The sequence below is a fragment of the Mustela erminea genome, chromosome 18 (assembly GCF_009829155.1).
Source record: "Mustela erminea isolate mMusErm1 chromosome 18, mMusErm1.Pri, whole genome shotgun sequence".
Classification (NCBI taxonomy): Eukaryota; Metazoa; Chordata; class Mammalia; order Carnivora; family Mustelidae; genus Mustela; species Mustela erminea.
The window spans coordinates 31754996-31780523 of record NC_045631.1 but is presented as its reverse complement, the minus strand read 5'-3'; the positions used below and the strand labels follow the sequence as shown (position 1 = coordinate 31780523).

Below are 25528 nucleotides of genomic sequence, written 5' to 3'. Positions count from 1 at the left end.
ACTTTGATGATATTGAGGTGTGTACCTTCTATCCCTACACTTTGAAGAGTTTTGATTAAGAAAGGATGCTGTACGTTGTCAAATGCTTTTTCAGCATCTATTGAGAGTATAATATCGTTCTTGTTCTTTCTTTTATTAATGTAATGTATCACATTGATTGATTTGTGGATGTTGAAACAACCTTGCAACCCTGGGATAAATCCCACTTCTACGTGGTGAAAATCCTTTTAATGTACTGTTGGATCCTATTAGCTAGTGTTTTGGTGAGAATTTTCGCATCTGTGTTCATCAAGGATATTGGTTTGTAATTCTCTTTTTTGATGGGGTCTTTGTCTAGTTTTGGGTTCAAGGTAATGCTGACCTCAAAAAATGAGTTTGGAAGTTTTCCTTCTATTTCTGTTTTTTTTTGGAACAGTTTCAGGAGAACAGGTATTAATTCTTCTTTTAAATATTTGGTAGCATTCCCCTGGGAAGCTGTCTGGCCTGGGTCTCTTGTTTGTTGGGAGATTTTTGATGACTCCTTCAATCTCCTTACTGGTTATGGGTCTGTTCAGCTTTTCTGTTTCTTCCTGTTTCAGTTTTGGTAGTTTCTATGTCTCTGGGAATGAATCCATTTCTTCTAGATTGTCAAATTTGCTGGCGCATAGTTGCTTATAATATGTTCTTATAATTGTTTGTATTTCTTTGGTGTTGGTTGTGATCTCTCCTCTTTCATTCATTATTTTATTATTTGGGTTCTTTCTCTTCTTTTTGATAAGACTGGCCAGGGGTTTATTAATCTTATTAATTCTTTGAAAGAACCAACTCCTACTTTCATTGATTTGTTCTACTGTTCTTTCGGTTTCTATTTCATTGATTTCTGTTATTATCTTCGTGATTTCTCTTCTCCTGCTGGGTTTAGGCTTTCTTTGCTGTTCTTTCTCCAGCTCCTTTAGATGTAGGGTTAGGTTGTATACTTGAGACCTTTCTTGTTTCTTGAGAAAGGCTTGTATCACTATATACTTTCCTCTCAGGACTGCCTTTGCTGTGTCCCACAGATTTTGAACAGTTGTGTTTTCATTATCATTTGTTTCTATGAATTTTTTCAGTTCTTCTTTAATTTCCTGGTTGACCCATTCATTCTTTAGTAGAATGCTCTTTAGCTTCTATGTATTTGAGTTCTTTTCAATTTTCCTCTTGTGATTGAGTTCTAGCTTCAGAGCATTGTGGTCTGAAAATATGCAGGGAATGATCCCAATCTTTTGGTACCAGTTGAGATCTGATTTGTGACCCACGATGTGATCTAATTGGGAGAATGTTCCATGTACACTAGAGAAGAATGTGTATTCTTTTGCTTTGGGATGGAATGTTCTGAATATATCTGTGATGTCCATCTGGTCCAGTGTGTCATTTTAGGCCTTTATTTCTTTGTTGATCTTTTGCTTGATCTGTCCATTTCAGTGAGGGGGGTGTTGAAGTCCCCTACTATTATTGTATTATTGTCAATGTGTTTCTTTGATTTTGTGATTAATTAGCTTATATAGTTGGCTGCTCCCATGTTAGGGGCATAGATATTTAAAATTGTTAAAATTGTTAGATCTTCTTGTTGGACAGACACTTTGAGTATGATATATCAATATGATATATGATATACCCAATTCCTCATCTCTTATTATAGTCTTTGGCTTAAAATATAACTTATCTGATATAAAAATTGCCACTCCAGCTTTCTTTTGATGTCCATTAGCATGGTAAATTATTTTCTACCCCCTCACTTTCAATCTGGAAGTGTCTTCGGGTCTAAAATGAGTTTCTTGCAGACAACATATTGATGGGTTTTGTTTTTTTATCCATTCTGATACCCTGTGTCTTTTTATTGGGGCATTTAGCCCATTTACATTCAGGGTAGCTATTGAAAGATATGAATATAGTGTCATTGTATTGCCTGTAAGTTGACTATTACCGTATATTGTCTCTTTTCCTTTCTGGTCTACTACTTTTAGGCTCTCTCTTTGGTTATAGGACCCCTTTTAATATTTCCTGTAGGACTGGTTTGGTGTTTACAAATTCTTTTAGTTTTTGTTTGTCCTGGAAGCTTTTTATGTCTCCTTCTATTTCCAGTGATAGCCTAGCTGGATATAGTATTCTTGGCTGCATGTTTTTCTCTTTTAGTGCTCTGAATATATCATGCCAGTTCTTTCTGGCCTGCCAGGTCTCTGTGGATAAGTCTGCTGCTGATCTAATATTTTTACCATTGTATGTTACAGACTTCTTGTCCTGAGCTGCTTTCAGGATTTTCTCTTTGTCACTAAGACCTGTAAATTATACTATTAGATGACAGGGTGTGGTCCTATTTTTATTGATTTTGAGGGGGGTTCTCTGTGCCTCCTGGATTTTGATGCTTGTTCCCTTTGCCATATTAGGGAACTTCTCTACTATAATTTGCTCCAATATACCTTCTGCCCCCCTTTCTCTTTCTTCTACTTCTGGAATCCCAATTATTCTCATATTGTTTCATCTCACTTCTCTCTCAAATTCTCCCCTCGTGGTCCAGTAGTTGTTTGTCTCTCATTTGCTCAGCTTCCTTATTCTCTGTCATTTGATCTTCTATATCACTAATTCTTTCTTCTGCCTCATTTATCTTAGCAGTAAGAGCCTCCATTAAAAAATTTTTTTTTTAAATTTATTTATGTATTTGACAGAGATCACAAGTAGGCAGAGAGGCAGGCGGGGGTGGGGATAGGCTCCCTGCTGAGCAGAGAGCCCGATATGGGGCTCGATCCCAGGACCCTGGGATCATGACCTGAGCTGAAGGCAGGGGCCTTAACCCACTGAGCCACCTAGGCACCCCGAGCCTCCATTTTTTATTGCACCTCATTAATAGCTTTTTTGATTTCAGCTTGGTTAGATTTTAGTTCTTTTATTTCTCCAGAAAGGGCTTTTATTTCTCCAGACAGGGTTTTTCTAATATCTTCCATGCCTTTTTCAAGCCCAGCTAACACCTTGAGAATTGTCATTCTGAACTCTAGATATGACATATTACTCATGTCTGTATTGATTAGGTCCCTAGCCTTTGATACTGCCTCTTGTTCTTTTTTTTGTAGTGAGTTTTTCCACCTTGTCGTTTTATCCAGATAAGAATATATGAATGAGAGAATAAAATACTAAAAGGGTGGCAAAGATCCAGAAAAGTGTATACTAACCAAATCAGAAGAGACCCCAAATCAGGGGGAAAAGCAAGGGGGTAAAAAGAAATTTAAAAAATTATATATATATATATATATATATCATTAGACTGGTGAATAGAACAGAGCCACCCACTTGATTTTGGGAGTATTTTGGTCTCTTAGAAGAAACTACCTCCTAAAATTTTAAAGAAAGAAAAACTTATATGTATACAAAAATAATGGTAAACATGATGAATTTATGGAATATGACTGTAAAGATGAAAATTTTAAAAAATTTCTAAAAAAGGAATTGATAAGTTTGTTGGAAAAAGAAAGAAAAAGAAGGTGTAAAGAATTTTCTCAGGCTGGAGACTAGAACAAAGCCCTGTGCTAGATTTAGGGTATATTTTGATCTATTAGAATAAATATACCCCAAGAAATTTTAGAAGAAAAAACCCTATATGTATACAAAAAATAAAGTTAGATACAATGAAGGATATGACTATAATAATGAAGGTTTAAAAAGATTGTTTTTTTTTTAGAAAGGTATTGTTAAGATAAACTAGTTAAAAGAGGAAAAACCATTAAAAGAGGAAAGAGGAAAAGTTAAAAAGATTTGAATAAGAAAACAATAAAATTTAAAAAATTTAATTAGCTTTGCAAGACTAAAGAATCATGGGGAGGAAGCCATGAATTCCATGCTTTGCTTTTTCCTCCTCTGGAATTCTACTGTTCTCCTTGATCAAAGAACTTGGTCTTGATTGTATGTTCTTGCTGATCTTCTAGGGGAGGGGTCTGTTGTAGTGATTCTCAAATGTCTTTGCCCCAGGCTGAATTTTACCATCCTTGCTAGGGGCCGGGCTAAGTAATCTGCTCAGGTTCCCTCTCCGTAGCTCTTGTTCCCTGAATGCTTTCTGTAGAGCTGTGGAGGATAGAAATGAAAATGGCAGCCTCCCAGTCTCTGGCCTGGAGGAGCTGAGAGCTCCTTCATGATCTCTCGGAGATAAGCTGTCAATCACTCCCATCTCCCTGGTCTGTCTGTGCTCTGAGCTCACCCGGCCAGTGATCGAGCGTTTCTGTCTCTGCCACATGGCCCCATTTGGAGTCTCCAGACCCAGAGATTCCTGCTGCCTCTCTTCTGTCAGAGAAAGGTGGGTCTCCCTGTATCTGCCACTTGTGGGGTCCTTGCTCAAAGAGCAATGGTATGACTGTGCCATGGATCACAGTTTAAGGTAACCCCAAGCTGAGAGCTCACTCCTCAGCTCTGTCTCTGTAGTCGGCTTCCACTCTGATACCTGCAAGCTCAGCTACACTCAGACACACCCTATCCTTCTGTGACCCCGCGGGACCTGAGACCACAGTGTCCCCATGAGGGCCCCACCCCTGCTTAGCCTCTGGAGTGATGTCCCTCAGTGGAGTAGACTTCTAAAAGTTCGGGTTTTATGCTCCACTGTTCTGCGGCTTGCTGGGAGCTGGCCCCTCCCCCCGCAATCTATCTTTTCTTTGCTTCAGATTCGCGTCTTCGCACATCCTACCTTTCAGAAAGTGGTCAATTTTCTGTTTCTAGAATTGCTGCTCTTCTTTCTTTGATCTCCTGTTGGGTTTGCAGGTGTTTGGAATTCTTCGATAACTAGCTGAACTCCTGCGACCTGATCTCATCTCAATCTGCTACTCCTCTGCCGTCTTGACTCTCTCCCTGGATTCAACTTCTTTAATGAACATAGGACTATTCATATTTTCTATATCTTTGTGTATCAGTTTTAAAAACTATATTTTTATACTAGTTTGCATGCTACAAATATATTTTTAGAAATTTATCCATTTAACCTAATTTTGAAGTATATTTGCATAAAGTTGTTCTTCATATTTATTATCTATGTAGCATTGTAGTAGTGTCTACTTTCACATTCCTTTTTTATTTTTTAAGATTTTATATATTTATTTGACAGAGAGCTAGAGAGCACAGGTAGGCAGAGCAGCAGGCAGAGGGAAAGGGAGACGCAAGCTCTCCACTGAGCACAGAGCCTGATGTGGGGCTCAATTCCCAGATCTTGGGATCATGACCTGAGTTGAAGGCAGCTGCTTAACCGACTGAGCCATCCAGGTGTCCCCACTTTCACATTCCTGATACTGGTTTATTTCCCCATTTTTATTGGTCTAGCTAGGGATTTATCAATCTTATTGCATCTCTTCAATGAATCAATTTGTAGCTTTGTTGAAAGTATATTTATTGCTTGTTTTCTAATTCATTAGTTTGTATCCTTTTAAAATTATTTCCTTTTAAATTTGGGGGAATTTTATCTTTTCTTAACAACTAGTTTCTTGAGGGGCACCTGACTGGCTCAGTCAGTAGAGCATGAAACTCTTGATCTCAGGGTTGTGAGTTCAAGCCCATGTTGAGTGTAGAGATTACTTAAAAAATTTTTTTAAAAAATCTTGTTAAAAACTCTAATTTCTTGAGATAGATTCTTAGATTATTTTCACCTCTTATTCTTTCTAATATATGCATTTAATGCTATGCATTTTCCTCAAATGTGGCTTTATTTTCATCACATTCTGATATCATGTTTTCATTAGTATTCATTTCAAAATATTTTCTGATATCATGTTTTCATTAGTATTCATTTCAAAATATTTTCAAATTTCCATTGTTATTTCTACTATGATCCACTGATTATTTCCAAACATGGTGATTTTGTTACATATTGGTATCTTAATTCAATATTTAGAGGACATACTCTAGATTATTCTAGTCTTTTGAAAGTGTTTGAGACTTACTTGTTAAACCAGCTTGTGGCAATTTTTGTCAAATCTCCAGTTTATTTTTGGGTTTGTAGATATTGTATGTAAGTCTTGCTAATTTTAGCTTTATATAGGTTGGGGCTAAATAATTAGATGCATATAGATCAAGGACTATTATATCTTCCTTTTGAATTGAACCATTTATCATTAAGAAATGCCATCTTTATCTGTAATGGTTCTTCAGTCTATTAAGGTGATGTTAATACAATCACAGTAGCTTTCTTTCAGTTAGTGTTTGCATGGTTTGTCTTTTCCTGTTCTTGTATTTTCAATGTGAACATGTTCTTATTTGTCTTTTGTAAATAGCTTATATTTGTGCTATTTTGTTTACCTACCATAACAGTCTGTCTTTTAATTGGACTATTTAATCTGGTTGATATAATTATTCATAATTTGGATCTGTTTTTACCATCATAGCTTTTATTTCAGTTTATCCCACTTTATATATTTGTTTTCAGTCCCTTCCTTTTTTGTTTTTGAATTATTATCACTGATTAGCCCCATTATTACAAAATGTTTGCCTCTTCTTATATGATTGTTCCCCATCTCCTGCTTGCCTGTTACAGTGATAATACTCAGACCAATGGTTCAAATATTTTGGTTTCAGAAACTCTTTATACTGTGAAAAAATATTTAGAACTCCAAAGACTTTGTTTATGGAATTTATATCTATTAAAATCTTTCATCTTAAAAATTAAAACTGAGAAATTTTAATGTATTTATTTAAAAATATTTAATATATAATATATTTATAATATGTTTATTTAATAAACCCATTATAATTTAACATAAAGAATATATTCTCATGAAAATAACGGAGTGGCATTGTTTCACATTTTAGCTGATCTCTTTTTGTCTGGCTTAGAGAAAATAGCCAGATTCTCTTATTTACTACTACATTAATTTAAAAAAATTTGTAAGTCATATAGCTTCTGGAAATCTCCTTTCTGCACTCATGAGAGGGAGTGTCAAGACAAATAAATTTAGTATTATGATTGAAATTGGCTGGGCTCCATACCCAGAGTTTCTGATTCAGCATGTCTAGGATGGGGTCTGATAATTTGTATTTCTAACAAATTCTCAAATAATGCTGCTGTTTCTGGTCCACTTTGAGAATCACGGATCAGGACTTAATTCTGTATTATTATGGATATAATTTCTCTCTGCCTTTGCTTGTATCTACTTTTAAGACAACTTCAAAATCTACTAAGGTATTTCATCACTGCCACCTCACATACATCTTACACTATCTACCGGAATTTATTCTTCTCTAATTGAAATACTTAATACAACACTGATTTCAGTATGAGTGTTTTTGTGATAGTCTGAGGTTTTTGATGCTTGAGAATATTATTAGCATCACTTTATATTTAAATAGCAATTTGAGTGAATATCAGTTTCTTGGTTTTATGGTTCTAGATACTTTTTTTCCCCAATACTTTGAATACATTAATTTTTAAAAAAAATTTTTATGGCTGTTTCTCCTGTTCTGTTGATACATCTGAAATAACTTAATCTGTGCTTGTTAATCCAGGATCTGTCCTTTTTCTCTAAGAGCATTCACAATTTTCCTTGCTTTTGATGCTCTCACATTTTCTTATTAGACATCTTATGTGGGGTTCCTCTTTGTATCTCTTCTTTGGGACTCTCTGACCCTTTCAATTTGAAGCTTTCTCCTCCATGTTTTTTCTTCTTTTTTATTCAGGGAAATTCATCTTCATTATTTCTTCAAATATTTCCTCTTCATTATTGCTCCCTCTTTCAGGGATTTCTGTGGTCCCACAGTTATCACTTCCACTTCTATTCCCTCTACCCCTCACCTGTTAGATTTTTTTTAAATATATATTTTATGTGGGGCTTTTTTGCCTTTTTCTTCTTCCCACTGGGAATTTTTTCTCAGTGCAGTCTTTTCATTGCTAATGCATTCCTTTAGCTAATTCTTTCTGCAATCTCTTTCATATATATTCTTTACTTCAACTAGTTGTCTTTTTATATCTAACATTTCTTTGGTCCTTTTAATGCTTTCTTCTTACTTTGCATCACTTTGAAATAACTTCTGTTATCTCTTCTAAATTTTTCCTTAGGCAAACAAATTTGTGGTGCTAATATGTTTGTTTTTGGTGGAATATGTAACCCACTATTTTCATTTGAAATAGTCACACTCCTCAAATGTCTTATTCTTTTGGCTTGTGACCTCATTTTCCTCTGAGATATTAGTTGTTTTGTCAGGCAACCATAGACCTTAGTTTGCAGCAGCCCTAACTAGCTCAGGTTGGGGAACTAAGCCCTGTGAAAGAGAAGACCAGGCATGGAAAGCCAACCAGCCACTTCCGGCTTTAGGTCAGGGCCCTATTCTTTGCCTACCAGAAGGAAGGATCCTTTGATTGTGTAACTAATCAGCCCTGGGAGTTTGGAAGGGAAGGAGTGGAGAGCTGCTCAAAGTTAGTCTCCACTTAATTTCTTAGCACCTCACAAATACATGTCTTGGGAGCTGCCTTATTTGTCTTACCCTTATTTGTCTTACCCAGGAACACCTGGACCAGAGTCAAGAACCATGTATGATGGCAGAAATTGTTTGCTCAAGACTGTAACAGAAGAGAGAGCAGAACACCAAGAGTCCTTATCTTCTTGTACCCTCCCAAAGGGGGCAGTTATGCTTCCTATTAAAGGCCAGAGCCTTACTCATACACCAGTTCAAAATACATAACTTTAGTTCTCCCAGAAACTTTTTGGTATTTTTCTTTTTTAGTTCCTTGGGGAAAGCAGTCAGCCTTTGTACTGGTTCATCGCCTTAGAGAGTCTTGATCCCGATCCATTTCTAATTTTTCCAAAAGTATGATCTTGGACAAGTTACTTTACTTCTCCTTAGTTTTCTTATTCATGAAATGGGGCCAGTATATAATATCAGTAGCAATGTAAAAATTAAAAATAACATATACACATATAGATATGATATTTTAATATCAGTATGTAATACATGCATATATATGCAGATTACATATATTAATATATTAAAAAGAAGTTAATATTATTGTTGGTACGGAGTACACGCTGTTCTGTAGCTGCTATTATAAGTGTTGTGGTTGTTACTATTATAGTTGAGGACTAGAGCTGAGCCTGACTTTCTATTTTGCAGCAGAATATTCTGGATAAGGAAGCTGTACCTGTAATGTAGAAAGTTGTCTTTAGTGTGTTTAAAATACATTAATGACATAGTATTTCCTTTTCCTTTGGGGTTATATATGTGTAGTTACTCAGACAATTTGAGGGACTGGCCTTTAAGAAAGGGGAAATGTGGCCCACAGAAGTCTCACTGAGGGGAAGTAACTGACCCATTGTGGGGTGGGGTTGGATGCCATTGTGGATAATGGGAATAGTCATATTCATGATCTGATACTTACTTTTCTTTTTGCTTCTTGCAGTTTTCTTTTGTTAGAGCCCATTGCTTTCAATTATGTGATATTACACATGGCAGAGTGATCTTGCTCATGCTTGGGTAATTAAGGGACAGAAGCTAAGGGATAGAAACAGTTCTTGAGGAGAGAATTTTGAAATCAAGTAGTCAAAAAGGCCATGTTCCTTCTAGAGAAGGACCCTTCCTTGCCTATTCCTAGCTTCTGGGGGCCCCTTACATTTGTTGGCTTGTGGCCATATCACTACAATCTCTGCCTACCTGTTTTCATGTGGTCTTCTCTCTGTCTCTGTGACCTCTCTTTTTGTTGTAAGGATTATTGACATTAAGGATAGAGTGGGATGCATCCCCCCCATTCCTGGGGTGATGAGTCTTAATAAGTTGATCATGAAATATTAAGAAGCATCTTCTACAAAAAACCTGATCCAATGTCAGATGGTTGACTGAGGTGACAAGGGACAAACCGGATGGACCTGTGGGGCACCCCAGTATGCCACAGGGATTCTCTGAAATATCTGAGGCAAGATTCAGGTTTTACCTGATTCCTTAATCAGGTAAAAGAGTAGCCCAGGGGATAGAGAAGTTACAATTTGCCATTAAAGGCAATTGTACTCTCTATAGGATGGAGAACCACAACTGTTGCATTGCACTGTTCTGAACGCTATATGTTAACATTATCACACTCCAGCACTTGGGATGCACACTAATGACAGATGTCTTTTGCCTCATCTCCAGCTTGGATGGCTCCTGGGGGTAGATCTCTTGACCTTAAGCCACTTGATTTGTTAGTCCCCTGCCATGGGTGCCTGGCTACCCTTCATTCAGCCACACTGACTTTTCAAGTGGACCCAGTGATGTCATAGTCATCCACACCTACTATAAGTTCTCAACAACATGCATCCTCAATTTCTCTCTTCTCAGGGTGGGTATGGTATGGGAAGCAAAGAAAATATGTCTGCTGATTTCTTAAACTCACATTATTTATTCTTAAAATATATGTTTCTTTTCTCCCTTGCAGAGCCAATGAAACATGCTTGAGCTTTCATTTCCACAACTAAAACAATGTGGCTCATTTCTTACCCTCGTCCAATGAATAGCCCAGTTGCTGGTGGGTCAGTGAACTCCCCAGGGGGATAAAATGGAAGCTGATGCTATTTTAAAAATACCAGGAAATCTTCCACTATGCCTAAATATGGGTACAGGAGACCTAGGTTCTTTAATTACATTCTCCCAAGTTCAATAATTACTTTAAGAAGCTTCTTGGAATGAAGGATATCTGAACAATTCTCTTGGAGTCAAGGATATCTGAACAATTCAGAGGGGCTTTGACCGCCTCCTGGGCCACTTGCATAAACTTCACAGTGCAGAACTCATAAATTCCATTGAGGCTGGACAGAGCAAGCCCCCCCCCCCTTCCTTGGGGATAGAGCCTGTTTCCTTCTACCCTGAGAGTTAACACTCACAGCCTTTGTTATGGCCTCCTTGGAACTCTGTACATAGCAACCAGGGCAGAAGGTGAGCTGGTCTCTTCCCATTAAATATGATGCCGCCAAGCTGTTACTGTCAGTTACTGCCATTAAAATGACAGCTGTTGGTCAGCCCTTAGTGGAAAGAAGCAATCTTCTCCCTCCTCTTGTTTCTCAGAACAAACTTTTTTGCTCTATCCCAAAATGTGCATACTGACCCAAAGAGGGTTACTCTGAGAATTTCCCAGGCATCATCTACCCAGCAGGCTCAGCATTCTGAGCTGAGGACAGAGCCAGGATCTCAGTGGAGATCAGTGCCTTGGCTTTGAGCCTTCACTGTTCCCACCCTCCCTAGCCTCCTCCTAAGCTTTTCCAATGATCGGGCACTGAGCTAAGAACAGTTTTCTTCTTTCAAAATTGTGAAATCCATTAGGAACTACTCTTCCTTCCCCACCCAAGTCAGGGAATTGTCATGGTGGAAAGAAAGAGACAGATGTGTGTGTGTGTGTGTGTGTGTGTGTGTGTGTGTGTGTATACACACCTGTCCTGCATGTGCATGTGCATGGGGTCCTTACATGTGTATTTAACGAGCATATGTGAATTTTTGTGTGCATGTTTATATCACGTGTGTAGTGTGTTGACAGAGGACTTCAGTGTTCTTTCCTCCCATTTCCCCATCCACAGCCGGATTTTCTTTATGGCCAGGTAGCCAATTATAACTTATTTGCTTTATTTTATCTGTTTTCATATGTATGTACACAGCAAAAAAAAAAAAAAAAAAGATCACAATTTTAACAAAGGGTTGTTTGCAGATGTGAAAGATTCCTCTTGGTTTGGTGAAGGTCTTTTTCCTAGGATCCAGTGTTTGGGGCTCATGTAGAGTAGAAGCACATTGTTCCCTCTTTATGTCATAGACTCGTCCCTCTTCCCTACCTACCCAGCCTTGATTAGGAGGCTCTGTGTTTTGGGTGAGAAAGAATGACCTGAGGCAGCTTGTCAGCTAACTCTTGACTTCTTTTTAAATTAAGCCCAAGTGCCTGTGTTTGTTCCAAAGCTTTTTGTTTAACAACATGTTCCGAAAACATCTCTTGGATTTAATATCTCATGATCCTTCTTCAGGGACTCACTGATACAATCATATTAACCCTATCTCTGCCTCCTTCGTATGTCTGGAAGTATAACATGAAATTGGGAGTCAGACAGGTTCAAATCTTGAATTGGGTTACTGTTCGTGTAACCTTGAGTTGATTAATGAATTCTTATTTCATCCAGAAAAAAAAGGTTGGCAACAATAGTGATCAATTGTGGTATTGTATTAAATGACACTCACCTTGTGAAAGTCTTAATTCTATACTTCACAGACAGTAAGTGCTCTGTTAGCTATTTTTATTTCCTCTCCCTGCTCCCAGCTATTGCTGAAGCCAACTCTCTCACTCCTGTCCCTCCCTCTTGCTTCCCTACTGTGTTATTTCCTAGTGCAACCACAAAGTGGGTGGTTTAACACAACAAAAATGTACTCTCTCACAGTTCTTGAGACTAGAAGTTTGAAATCAAGGAGTCATAAAGGCCATCTCCTTCTAGAGACAGAACCTTCCTTGCCTATTCCTAGCTTCTGGGGCCCCTGACATCCATTGCCTTGTGGCCACATCACTCCGATCTTTGCCTTCATTGGTCTTCTGTCGGTCTCTGTGACCTCTCTTCTTGTTGTAAGGTTTATTGTCATTAGATTTAGGGCCCACCCAAAATTTAGTATGATGTCATCTTGGGATCCTTAACTAATAACATCTGCAAAAACCCTGTTTCCAAATGAGGTAACATGCTGAGATTCTGGGAACAACCTCATTATTGCTGCAGCCTTGACAGACTCCAGGGCGCTGTCTTGGAGATCAGGCTCATTTACATAGTAGGTTTGTGGAGAGTTCCTCAGAGCAGGTGTTAACTTGGGGTAGGGGTGTGAGGAGGGACATTGGAAGCCAGCTTTAGAGAACCCGAATCAAGCACTAAGTTTGAGGAGTGAGTTTAGTTCCACAAACAGAGATGGAAGCTTTGGAGCAAAGGAAATCAGGATCAGGTTTGGAAAGGGAGGACAGTTGGTGAAATAACATTCTAATGCCTGAACTGAATGAGTGTGATACATTCATTCACATGTTAGGGGCTAGTCAGGGGTCTAGGCTGGGCTAGCATCACTAGGGCAGGATGGAAAGTGTGTTCTCTGTGGTCAGTCCTGCACATCTTTCTGGTCATCAGGGAGGGATGCATGGACCACAGAGCCCAGTGACCTAATCTTTGTGACTCTCTGCTCTCTTTCTTCCTTGTTTATTCTGTGGGATTTAAGGCACTGACAATTCTAGGTCAGAACTTGTGTTTGTGGGTGTTTGCCGTTGTGGTTTCTTAAAACAGGTGGGCAAATGGAAGAACTGAGCTTTCACTGTTTGTGAGAATATCAGGTCCTGATAAATATAGATAATACTCTTGCTCTTTTGCACTTTTAATATCTGAGTTAAGTTTAGACCTCGGTTGAGCATGAATCAGGAGGCTGAGCTTGACTTGATGTTGCCTAAGGGGTTCCCTCTCTGACACTTTATGTCTCTGAATCAGGCAAATTAGCTGAATGAAATGGCATTTTCTCACCTTCCTTGATTGGGCCAGTAAGCTCAATGCATGAATTCTGAGTAGCTGACATCCTGTAACCCTCTGGCATTGGCTGCAGCATCAAGAAGCAATGAGGGACTTAAGCTGTTTCAGAAGTGATTTATAAGGCTCACAAGATATAACCACTTCTCAAACCCTTGTTGCAATTTATTACAAAAATTTCTTTCTTCTTCTCCCTCTTCCTACCCTTCTTTCCCACTTCCTCTCTTCCCTTCTCCTCCTCCTCCTAATCATTTTCTTGAAGTCATTACAGGGAATTAATAGAGGGTTTCATGTTGGATTAGGCCTTGGGAATTACTGTTTCTAGCTTAATCAGTTCAGGCTGCTAGAATGAAAATACCGTAGACTGGTGGCTTAAACAACATTTATTTCTCACAGTTCTGAGTTTTGGAAAGTACAAGATCAAGGTATCTGCTGATCAGGTGTGTGGGGAGGGCCTGCTTCCTGTCTTGTAGATGGTGACCTTCTTTCTTCATTCTCACACTGCTGAGAGATTATCTCTTTTGTGTCTCTTCTCACAGGGGCACTAATCCTATTCATGAAGTCTCCACTCTCATAACCTAATCATCTCCCAAAAGCCCTACCTTCAGTTACCGTCACATTGGGGATTAGGCTTTGACATATGAATTTGGGGGGGCCTATACATATTCAGCTCATATAAATATTCAGTCTAGCATCTTTTTAAAATTAACATGTGATGTATTATTTGCCCCAGGATACAGGTCTGTGAATAATCAGTCTTACACATTTCACAGCACTCACCATAGCACATATCCTCCCCAAAGTCCATAACCCAGCCACCCTCTTCATACCCTTCCCACCCCCCAGTAACCCTGTTTGTTTTGTGAGATTAAGAGTCTCTTATGGTTTGTCTCCTTCCTGATCCCATCTTGTTTCATTTTTTCCCTCTCAAATTCCTCATATCAGAGATATCAGAGAGATAATTGTCTTTCTCTAATTGACTTGTTTTGATCATCATAATACCCTCTAGTTCCAGCCACATTGTTGCAATTGGCAAGATTTCGGGTTTTTTGATGGCTGCATAGTATTCCATTGTATATCTCTACCACATCTTCTTTATCCATTCATCTGTTGATGGACATTTAGGTTCTTTCCATAGTTTGGCTGTTGTGGACATTGCTGCTATAAATATTTGGGTGCACATGCCCCTTCTGATAACTACACTTGTATCTTTAGGGTAAATACCCAGTAGTGCGATTGCTGGGTCATAGGGTAGCTCTATTTGCAACTTTTTGAAAAACCCCCATACTGTTTTCCAGAGTGGCTACACCAGCTTGCATTTCTACCAACAGTGTAGGAGGGTTCCCCTTTGTCTGCATTCTTGCCAACATCTGTCATTTTCTGACTTGTTAATTTTAGCCATTCTGACTGGTGTGAGGTTGTATCTCACTGTGGTTTTGATTTGTACTTCCCTGATGCCAAGTGACATGGAGCACTTTTTCATGTGTCTGTTGGCCAGTTGGATGTCTTCTTTGTAGAAATGTCTGTTCATGTCTTCTGCCCATTTCTTGATTGGATTATTTGTTCTTTGAGTGTTGAGTTTGGTAAGTTCTTTATAGATTTTGGATACTAGCCCTTTATCTGATATGTCATTTGTGAATATCTTCTCCCATTCTGTCAGTTGTCTTTTGGTTTTGTTGACTGTTTCCTTTGTTCATTCTGGCATTTTATTTAACAGAAGGGAGGATTGAACCGTAGCACTGATAGGTCCCTTGCAGGATTCCCCAAGACAATGAGCAACAGGTTGTCTGGTTTCCAGTGCAGGGCTTTTTCCTCCTCTATCATGATCATGATTCTTTCAGCTTATGTAAATGACATTTTATTCTTTAAATCCTGCTTTGACTATTTTTTTTTCCTTTTCTTTCACTTAAAAATAGAGGACAGTTTGTAAGAACACAGAAGAGCAAGGATTCTGGGAATATGGCTACCTAATTGCAGCTTTCTTCTTCTTGACCCCAACTCCTTCTTCCTCGATGGAGGGCTCGATGGGAGGGACATGAGGCTGAGGAGAGAAGAAGGAGAGAAGACCAGACAGAGGGCTTTCTTCCTCAAGAAGAGGAGTTAGAGCTAGAAAAGAGATCTCCCTGGTATAAGGAAAGGGTAGCCTGGGGAATCCTGAGAAAATGCTGGTTCTGAGATATATGGTCCTGGAGGAAAAGGTGATATCAGCCTTGAAGGTATCTGGTTTCTCTAGTCCCTATGAGGACAAGCAGGAGCTAGATCTGGGAGCTATATCCTTTCTGACCCTGAGATGGCAGAATATGAGAACCTATCTTAGCTAGAATGTAGAGGGCTCCCTCTGGGTGACTTCACAGGTGACTGATGATCTCCTGGGAGTAGAAAATATTTCCCCCATTCTATTGTTTGGCTGACACCAGTTAGGAGACTCAATAGAAACCCATCCGTGAATACGACTTGCTAGAGTGTAATAATTGACCATCTAAACCCAAACAAAGACATCCAAAGAGACTCAGGTGCATCACAAACATGGAGCCCAACCACAAGGTTTCCCATTCAACATCTCAGCAGATTGATTGAAAGAGAGCATGGTCACTGGAGGCAAGTGGAAGATGTATCTCAAAGCCCAGAGAAAAGATAAAGACAGATACTGTGTGGAGAAAGAAGTTCAGGGAGAAGCATCCCAAAGACATGGCATATGAAAAACAGAAGTTCAAAAAGGAATTGGGAAAATAATTAGTTCCTTAACAAATAATAGGGAGAGAAAGTATCCTGAGTTGAAGACAGATCTGGATTTGCATGCTAAAGGGGTTCATCAAGTTCAAGGGAGGACTGATGACAAGTAACATTCACAGGCAATATTCTGATAAAGTTCCCGAATTCCTAAGACAATGTGAATATATTACAACCATCCAGGAAGAAAGAACAAGTTACTACAATGGAAAAAATAGTTAGAAAAATATTGGACTTCTCATCTGTAATGTTAAAGGCTAAAAGGTAATGAAATAGCATTTACAGGCTATGCAGGAATACTGTATAAAAGAAGAACTTTATTACTTGCTAAGGCACAGTACAAATATTTGCAGATACTCAAGTCCAAGAGGTAGCATTCATCAATTCTCCCTATATTCTATTGGTTAAACTCAGACATGTGTCTCTGTCTGTGCAAGGAGATGGGACAGCCTGAGGATCATAACAGGCTGACTTATGCCATGAAACAAGATAATCCAAAAAAGAGAATGGAGGTGAAGTCCTTGTAATTCTTACCTTACTTGGGGTTTTCTGACTTTTACATAATTCCTGTGATAAAATAGATCCATGATTCCATTAAATCTGTGGTGCCTCTCATGCATTCAGTAGATAGTTCTTGTGAGTTTACTCTACCAGGATTTGATACGCAGCAAAGACTAAGGCCAAGAAAAATCGTGGCCTTCATGGATCTAGTGGGTGTCCTGATGTATATAACAATTATGAAGAACTGGAGAGTAGCATCCAGTATTGTACAACAGTCTTGGAACCAGGCAGATCCCAATTTGAATCAAAATCCTGGCCATGACAGAGCCACTTTGTGGACCTTGAGAGAGTTATTTAACCTCTTCAAAGCACAATTTCCTCATATATAAAGTGGGTATTGTAATATCCTAAAGTTTTATCTTTATGATAATTAATCAATCAATAATGCAAGGACTGCAAACATCCTAGATCTTAGAAGCCTATGACTCTAAGGAAATATGGTCTTGTATATTTATTAGAAAATTTAGTTTCTTAAAATTAAAAAATTCATGATCACTATTATGATCTATATAGCTAGAAAGCCCTTTGCTTCTAGTCCTACCCTCCTTAGGTAATCATATTTACCCATTCCTGCTTATCCTTTCAGAGATTTTCTATGTGTCAGCAAGCGTTTGCACATTTTTGTATATGCTTTAAAAATTACAGATGGACTTATACTCAGCAGTGTTGTGTACCTTGCTTGTTCTGTCACATAACATACCTTGGGCCTTTCCCCACATCACTATATATAGACCTTTCTTACCCTTTTTAATAGCTCAGTAATGCTTCACAGGATGTGTGTATATCATGATCTAAGTGTTCCTTGCTGATGGATATTTGGCTTATTTTCCAACTTTCGCTATTGGCTACAACACTACCGCCAACACCTGTGTATATGCATTTAGAGACATAAGAGGGTGTGTCTGTTGGTTGAATTCCTAGAAATTCAGTTTTGGGCACAAAGGATTTTGATAGAGTTCGCCTGGTTACCTTCCACATGGTTGGAACCAATTTCTGTTCCTGTCCACCAATTTATGAGAGTGCTTCCCACCCCCCGCCGTAGTCATCACTAAATTACTGCTGAGATGAAAATGGTATCCTGTTGTTAGTCAGTATGCATTTCTTTAATGACTAGTGAATTTGAGCATCTTTTCCTGTTTATCACTATTTTAGTGTTTTTTCCTCCCTCAGATCTATGTCCTTTGCCATCTTTTTTTTTTTTTTTTAAAGATTTTATTTATTTATTTGTAAGAGAGAGAGAGAGCGAGAGCGAGCACAGGCAGACAGAGTGGAAGGCAGAGTCAGAGGGAGAAGCAGGCTCCCTGCGGAGCAAGGAGCCCGATGTGGGACTCGATCCCAGGACGCTGGGATCATGACCTGAGCCGAAGGCAGCTGCTTAACCAACTGAGCCACCCAGGCGTCCCTGTCCTTTGCCATCTTTAATATTTACTCTTATGTATGTACGTAGATATGTATTTATTTATTTGAGAGAGAGAGCACGTGCGCATATGCACAAGCGGGGGCAGGGTTGAAGGGGGAGGGAGAGAATCTCAAGCAGACTGTATGAGGAGCCGGAGCCCCTTGTGGGGCTCACTCAATCCCACAACCCCAAGATCTCGACTGGAGCTGAAACCAAGAGCCAGAGTTGTTCAACCAACTGAGTCATTCAGGCATCTCTATATTTTCTCTTCTTAATAAATGCTTCTAAAGAGTTCTCATTATAAGAATATTACCGGGGGTGCCTGGGTGGCTCAGTGAGTTAAAACCTCTGCCTTCTGCCTGGGTTGTGATCCCATGGTCCTGGATTCGAGCCCCACATCTGGCTCTCTGCTCAGCGGGGAGCCTCCTTCCTCCTCTCTCTCTGCCTGCCTTTCTGCCTACTTGTGATCTCTGTCTGTCAAATAAATAAAATCTTTTAAAAATTTAAGAAAAAAGTATATTATCATTTTATCAAACACTTATAAACATTTTCCAATATACTGTTATTTCAAATTCTTGTTCACAGTATTTTTGCTATTCCAGAGTCATGTTTACTGTTATTTTAAATGTGTGGTCTCTGGGTTTTATACCATAATTAGGAGAGACTCTAAGGGACTCTAATCTTACTCTAAGACTAATTTGAAAAAGTTACTTATATTTCTCTTTCTTAGCACACTCAGGTATTTTTTAAAAAGTGTTTGAATCTTTGTTACACTTGGAATTTATTTTTGAATAAGGATCAGGGTAGGTGTCTAGCTTTATTTTTTTTTTCTAAATAAGTTGATGGTTATACTTATATCATATACTGAATACTTGATATATTTTTCCACTGTACTCATTTGTATATGTTTCTCACTAGATGTCCACTTGTATATTGGTATTTTTGGTTTCTTTGTACTAGTCCATTGATTTATCTGTCTTTTCTGGGCTAACATTAAGTAGTTTAATGTAGTTTTATAATTTAAAAATAACATCTCACTAATGCTAACTCATTGTTCTTATTTCAGAATCTCCCTGTTTGCACATTTTTATGTCATGAGATAAATAATTTTTGTGAAGTGATTGGATTTTATCTGATTACAATGAATTTATAGATTACATTAGAGAAATCGATTTTTTTTTTAACATGAGATCTTATAGTCTTCTTTGTTCCTTAGATGAACTGTAACATTTAAAAAAAAAATGTCCTGGATGTTTCTTATTAAGTCTTCCTGAATATTTTAGTTTTTCATTTACTCTTATGAACTAGATTTTAAAAATTGCATTATGTTTTCTAATGAATTTTTGTTATCAACCACTTACTCAACCACTTACTCTTATCCACTACTTAATCTTATTTTTAAAAAAGATTTTCAATTAATTCTCCTAAACTTCCCAAGTATAAATTACATTATTTATAAATAGTGATCCTTTTTCCTTCTCTAATCTTTTTTTTAGCTCCTATTTTTTGTGTCAGACTGCACTGAAAAGTATTTCCGGGGGCCCTAGGTGGCTCAGTCGTTTAAGGGTCTGACTCCTGGTTCTGGCCCAGGTCATGATCTCAGGAGTCCAGGGATCAAGCCCTGTGTTGCGCTCCGCACTGGGCACGGAGTCTGCTTGAGATTTTCTCCCTCTTCCTTTGCCCCTCCTCCTGCTCGTGTGCTTTCTCACTCTCTCAAATAAATAAAATCTTTAAAAAAAAAAATTCTTAAAAAAAAAGTACTTCCAGAAAGAAGTTACATAAAGGTAGTAATAATTTTTTTTGGTAGTGATAATTTTTGTTACTATTTTGCTTATATGAATGTTAAATGTGTTAATATTTTGCAAGTATTTTATTTTTTGTGATAATTTTCTGTTTTTTTTTTCTATTAACAGGAGTATTTATAAAAATTTACCATTAAGCAGGTAGCATAGTTTGAAATGCTGATTTTTTTCATGTTAGAGAAGTATCCATTATGACTTTTTAGCATCTACTGAAACGAGTATTTTCTTTTTGGCCTCTTCACGTGTTAATGGGTGACTTGTAAGAACATATTTCTTAACATTGAACTATCTTTGGATTTCTGAACAAGCTTCAGATAGTCGGTCCTACTGTATTACTACCCAGTATACTGCTAATTCTCTTTGTAATATTTGTAAGTGTTGCATTGACATACATTAGGTTGGTCCTTATGTCTTGTCAGATATTGCTGTTATCATTATGCTGGCTATGTGATTACAGCGTGAGATCTTACTTCTTACTCTATCCTCTGGCATGGTTTTAAAAACACTCATGCTCCGAAAAAACAAAAATAAAAACAAAAAAAACCACTCATGCTCTTTGACAGCTTTCACAATTGGTCTGCTTTATTTTTTTTTCTCTCTTATGTCAATTTTGGGAGTTTCTATTTTTAATGAAGAAAGTCCATTTGTTCCAGGTTTTAAAGTATGTTTCCTTTGTAAATATTTCTTAAAATTATTTTCATTTCTTCTTTGTCTGTGGCTATTTTTCTATTCTTATTCCTTCTCATGTTTTCTCTTGATTGGTCTAGGTAGTGATTTGCTTAATTTATTGCTCATTTTAGTTACAGTTTTTTTTTCAAAGACCCATTTCCTATATTCTTTTTTGTTTGTAATTAATTAATTCCTGCCTTTACTTTTATTGATTCCTCTATTTTAATTTGCTTAGGATTTTTTTGTTATTCTTTTACTACTCTGTAGAAAGCATTTTCTCAAATGCCTAATTATCAATGTGCTTATTTATTAATATATACACTTATTAATTTTGATTAATTTAGTTCTAAATCAACTTCATTTAGGTCACACAGATTTTTTTTTTTTTAATTTTTAACATTTATCAAAGTCATGCATTTATATTATTTATAGGCTTAAATAATATCAAATAGTAACACAAAACTTTATTATTGACACAAGAACTGCCTGTTCTTGGATTTTAGTTGCAGGTAGATACAAAAATAGATCAGCTCTAATCCTTACTTTCATTTATGCTTTCATCCATGTATTGTCTATTCGATCTGCCATATGTTATGGAGTTGCCCCAGGAAGAGGCACCAGGGGATACTCAAGGGACCTTTATTTGTGGAAGGGGCTGTATTCCTGTCTTGGCCACAACAGTTCCTTTTACTTCTTTTATATATAGTGCTTTATTTGGAGAGTTCATAAGAAGACAAATTTCAACAGCATATAGTGTTTAAACTTACATACATGCACAGTGTCTGTATAGAAACCCACTTGTAAAAGCTCAATACATTATTGGACTTCAAGAAGCCACTGATGGCAAAATACATTATTATTTAATGTGACACTAAGAAAAAAAAAGACATGGCTCATTAGATTATATGACACAATCTTATTTTTAGAGAGAGATGTAGAGATGCTAGAATATGAAAAAAAACTATCCTATTATAGACTAAATATGGCATATGCTTTTTAGATGTGAATTAGAATTCAAGTCTTAGGTTGGCTCCACAATTTTGTGACTTTGTTCAAAGATTAAGTGACCGTCAAAATCTAAATTGAGGAGGAACTCCAGCAGCAGCTCATTTGCTAACTGGGCATCTGAATTCATCTTAAACAGTTACATATCATACTGCCTTCTCTCTGGTCCCATTCTGGATGATGAGACACCATCAGCTCTGTTTAGTCTCCTTGGCAAGATGTCACATCCCTGAGCTAGGGTCTGCTGCTTAGCCAGGAAGGGGAGATAGCCCATATTTAGTGTTTGGAAATATCTTCTTGGACATTTTTAAGCCACTCAGTGCTCCGATGAGCTCCTGCTGTTCTGCGCTCCCTTCTTGGACCATGTGTATCACAGCTGGAGCCTCTTTGGCAGCAGTCCCATGGTCTGCAGGACGATGTGTCGTCAACCCTCGTCTTAATCTTGGCCTGCATTGCTGCTTTCTTGACAGTGGTCCAGAGCTTCTCCAGCGTTTCCATACAGTGGCTCTGATGACTCCAGAGCCTGGAAGCCTGGAGGTCCAGTCCAAAGCAACCGGCTCAAAGTCTGAAAATGTTTTATGACTCCCTTCATCTGAAATATTTTTACAAATTAAGTATTTTATTTTGTGGTTTTTGACAATGAACAGAGTATTTTCCCCAAATCTTTAAGTAATAGGGCCCCAGGAAAACATGCCGTATGTATAACTTTTTGCTTTGGGTAGCCCACATAGCGCTGAAATGTGAGATTACACATCTTCTGGTTGGATAAACATGGGTGGAAGATCCTGGGGGAACCGGAGTTCAGATCCTGGCTTTGTCATTTAGGAATTATGTGATCTTGGAAAGTTAATTAAACTGTCTAGTTTTTAGTTTCTCCATCTGTAAAAGGGGAATTGAAGACACCAACTCACATGATTATCATAGAGACAGAACTCTGTATTTAGATTGCCCATTGTGGTCCTGTGGATTTGGTGTGCTCAGCAGCAACTACTTGCTTTTCATTCTGTTTCTTCCTTTTCTGAAGGAATTATTCCTCCCACCCCTCTAGTCTCAGCCGAGAGAGAGGACCAGAAGGGATGCAGGTACCATCTAGTCCATCCCCCTGCCTCTGTCAAGTCTGTAATTTCTAAGCACCCTAAAAGGAGAATTGTCTGACCTTATCCTAAAATTCCTTAGACAAACAAACTGCAATCAACTGGCAACTCATTTTAGCTCACAGAATTGTTCTTTTGCTAATTCACCTATTCACAGTAAACGTACATTGGACCTATCTACATCGGGCACCGTACTGAGTTTCAGAAGTATAAAAAGACATTTGACATAACTCCCCCTCCTTAAGATACTCATTATATAGGAAGGAAAATCTGAAAACCAGCAATTGCAATGCCAGGTAATTAGTGCTATGATAAAAATATCCATAGACTTTGATAAATCACATAGGATGGGCCTCTTTTAGGAGCTGGGAGCAGATGGATGGACAGGATTATTGGAAATGCTTCCCAAAGGAGGGGACACCTAAGCTAAGAGAAGCAAAGATGAGAAGGGTTTTTCAAAGGTCCATTTCGGACACTAAATCTCAGAGGTAGCACAATTCAGGGAAGTAAAATTTGTTCAATGAGACACAGCGGAGATATCATGAAGAATGGTAAAGAGAGTGAGGTGGTAGACAACACATATATCCCACTTCATTCTTGTGAAAATGGACTGTATTGAAAGTCCAACCTAATGGCTGAGGCAGAATTAGAAGATGTCAGGATTAAGAGCCTTGAGGGAGGTAGAAACTTAGTATAAAATAGTATAACTTTCTGGGTCCCATAGCATTTGTCTCTGCCATTCTTAATGTCCATTCTTAATGTCCACATGGTGTTCAGGGCTCTTGGTATCCTATCACTCTAGAATGTTTGCTACAAGAGGAGGTAATAGAAACATTGGTTGAGAAATTTGGTATTTTAAATCTGACAATGGTAAGAAACAATCACATTATTTGTGGGTTTTTTGTGTGTGTATAAAGAGTATGCAATCTATTGCTGAACTAAGCAATAAAAATGAGTATTTCTAATCATTTTATTTTTTCAACTGCTAATTAATTCTATGAAGTCAATATGACATCTTCACAATGGTGGGAGAAATATGGATAATAGCAATAATAATATGTGTTAAAATTCATTGTAAACTATAGAGTGCTTACATATATATTTGCTCATTTGATTCTTGCAGTGGCCCTAGGAGATAAATATTTATCCTCCTTTTACAAGCAAGGAAACTGAGGCGCAGATTTACTTGAGGCCACTCAATTGCTAAGGCAGGAATTGGTCTCTGATTGGGTGATTCCAAAGTCTGACTACCTCTATCTGTGATGCCAGTAGTGGGATCAAGTTTCCTTCTCCTCTTGGGAAGCAGTTTGGGATTCTGGGGTATAGCAGGAACCTGCAGAAGGAGATGAGAATGCATCTTATTTCATGCAACACTCTCCCTCACCTCCTTTAGATAAATCACTTGGCATGCTATTGGAGGGGTGGGGGTTTATTTAGTTTTTCTGGATGTTTCTTTAAGGATGTTAAGAGGAACAGGCCAATAGTAATCTCAAACAGGATATCCTTTAGGGAAAACACTCCACACTAAATACAAACAAGAGATTTCAGACTGAAGAATCGCAGACACTGAAGAATCCCTTTAATTTTGTTTTCTGGGTGCATGCATGCAGCGTGCGTGCATGTGTTTTTGTGTTTGTGTGTGTAGCTGCTTAGTTTTGGAGTACCTCAGATTTTTTAGTGGACCACCTACAAGGAATATGTGTGAGTCGTTTGGTACCCTGCAGACCTTGGCAAATGTTTTTCAGGATTCTTCCTCCTACATGTTTATGCACATATATTTTTTTTCCTGTATGTTTCTTTATGTGCTGATTATCTTTATTTCATTTCTTTCTTTCTTCCTCTCTCTCTCTCTGTTTCTGCCTACAACCTTGCTCCTAGAGTAGTTAAGTTCATTAAGATGCTTAAAAACAAAGATCAGTGAGCTCATTCACCCCAAGTTCAGCCAGGACCACCCACAGTGAGTCATGTGGACCGGGACTGTTTTCACTTTAGGGACAAATCTTCAGCAGATTTTGCTGTCCTCTGGCATTAGTGTTTGGTCTCCCACATTTCTCGGATCACTGAAAGTAAGAGTCTACTTGTGTAGTCTTCTAAGTTCAGGCAGTGTTCAGTGTCCCTGGAAGAAGAGGGAGTGACAAATCAATCCTCTAAACCTCTGTTGCATTTGTGTTTGAACATCCCTTTCCTGCCTACCAAGTGTTCTTCTGAATACCCCATTGTTACAGCCATACTCACCACCCTTTGGAGGGATTTAATGGCTAAATCAGATCTTTTTTTTCGTGGCACGTCTCAAGGCGGACCCCAACCCTTATCTGAGCAACTGATCTTTCCCACTGCAAACCTGGTGCCAGTGTGTCCCAGAACCCTCTCGGCCCCTGAGAGAGCACTTCAGAATAAACAAATTGAAATACCAAGAGGATATTTACAGCCACTGACCAAGCTCCCAATTTCCTTGGCTGGCCCTGTAGACAATGTACTCTTGCATTAGCTTTCAATTGTACTGTCAGAAATTGATACAGGACCAAGATTGAAAAAATATTATGCTAAGCCAGTCAATAGGCAAACAAAACATTGTCTACCATTTCTTTAGAGGCTCTGGGCTAAATGTTTGTTTGCTTTCACAGTGATATCTCAGTCACCACAAATTCTGGGCCTCTCTTGCTTAAACTTCCTGATCTAGTTCCCAGGGACACAAGGGAACCTGGCTTTGGAGTAGGGCGAGTCCATGGCACCTAATAGCTTATGCTTTTCTGGTGTTAAGGGACAAATCTCTCTTCGGCAGGCTTCTGCCCAGTTAGCCCTGCTGTG

General features: G+C 38.2%; 1 long non-coding RNA gene across 1 annotated transcript in view; it reads left to right on the top strand.

Annotated features, from left to right (window-relative positions):
* The window catches only part of LOC116577274, a 76858-nt gene that overhangs the window by 44051 nt on the left and 7279 nt on the right, over positions 1-25528 (top strand). The gene's annotated exons all lie outside the window — the stretch shown is intronic.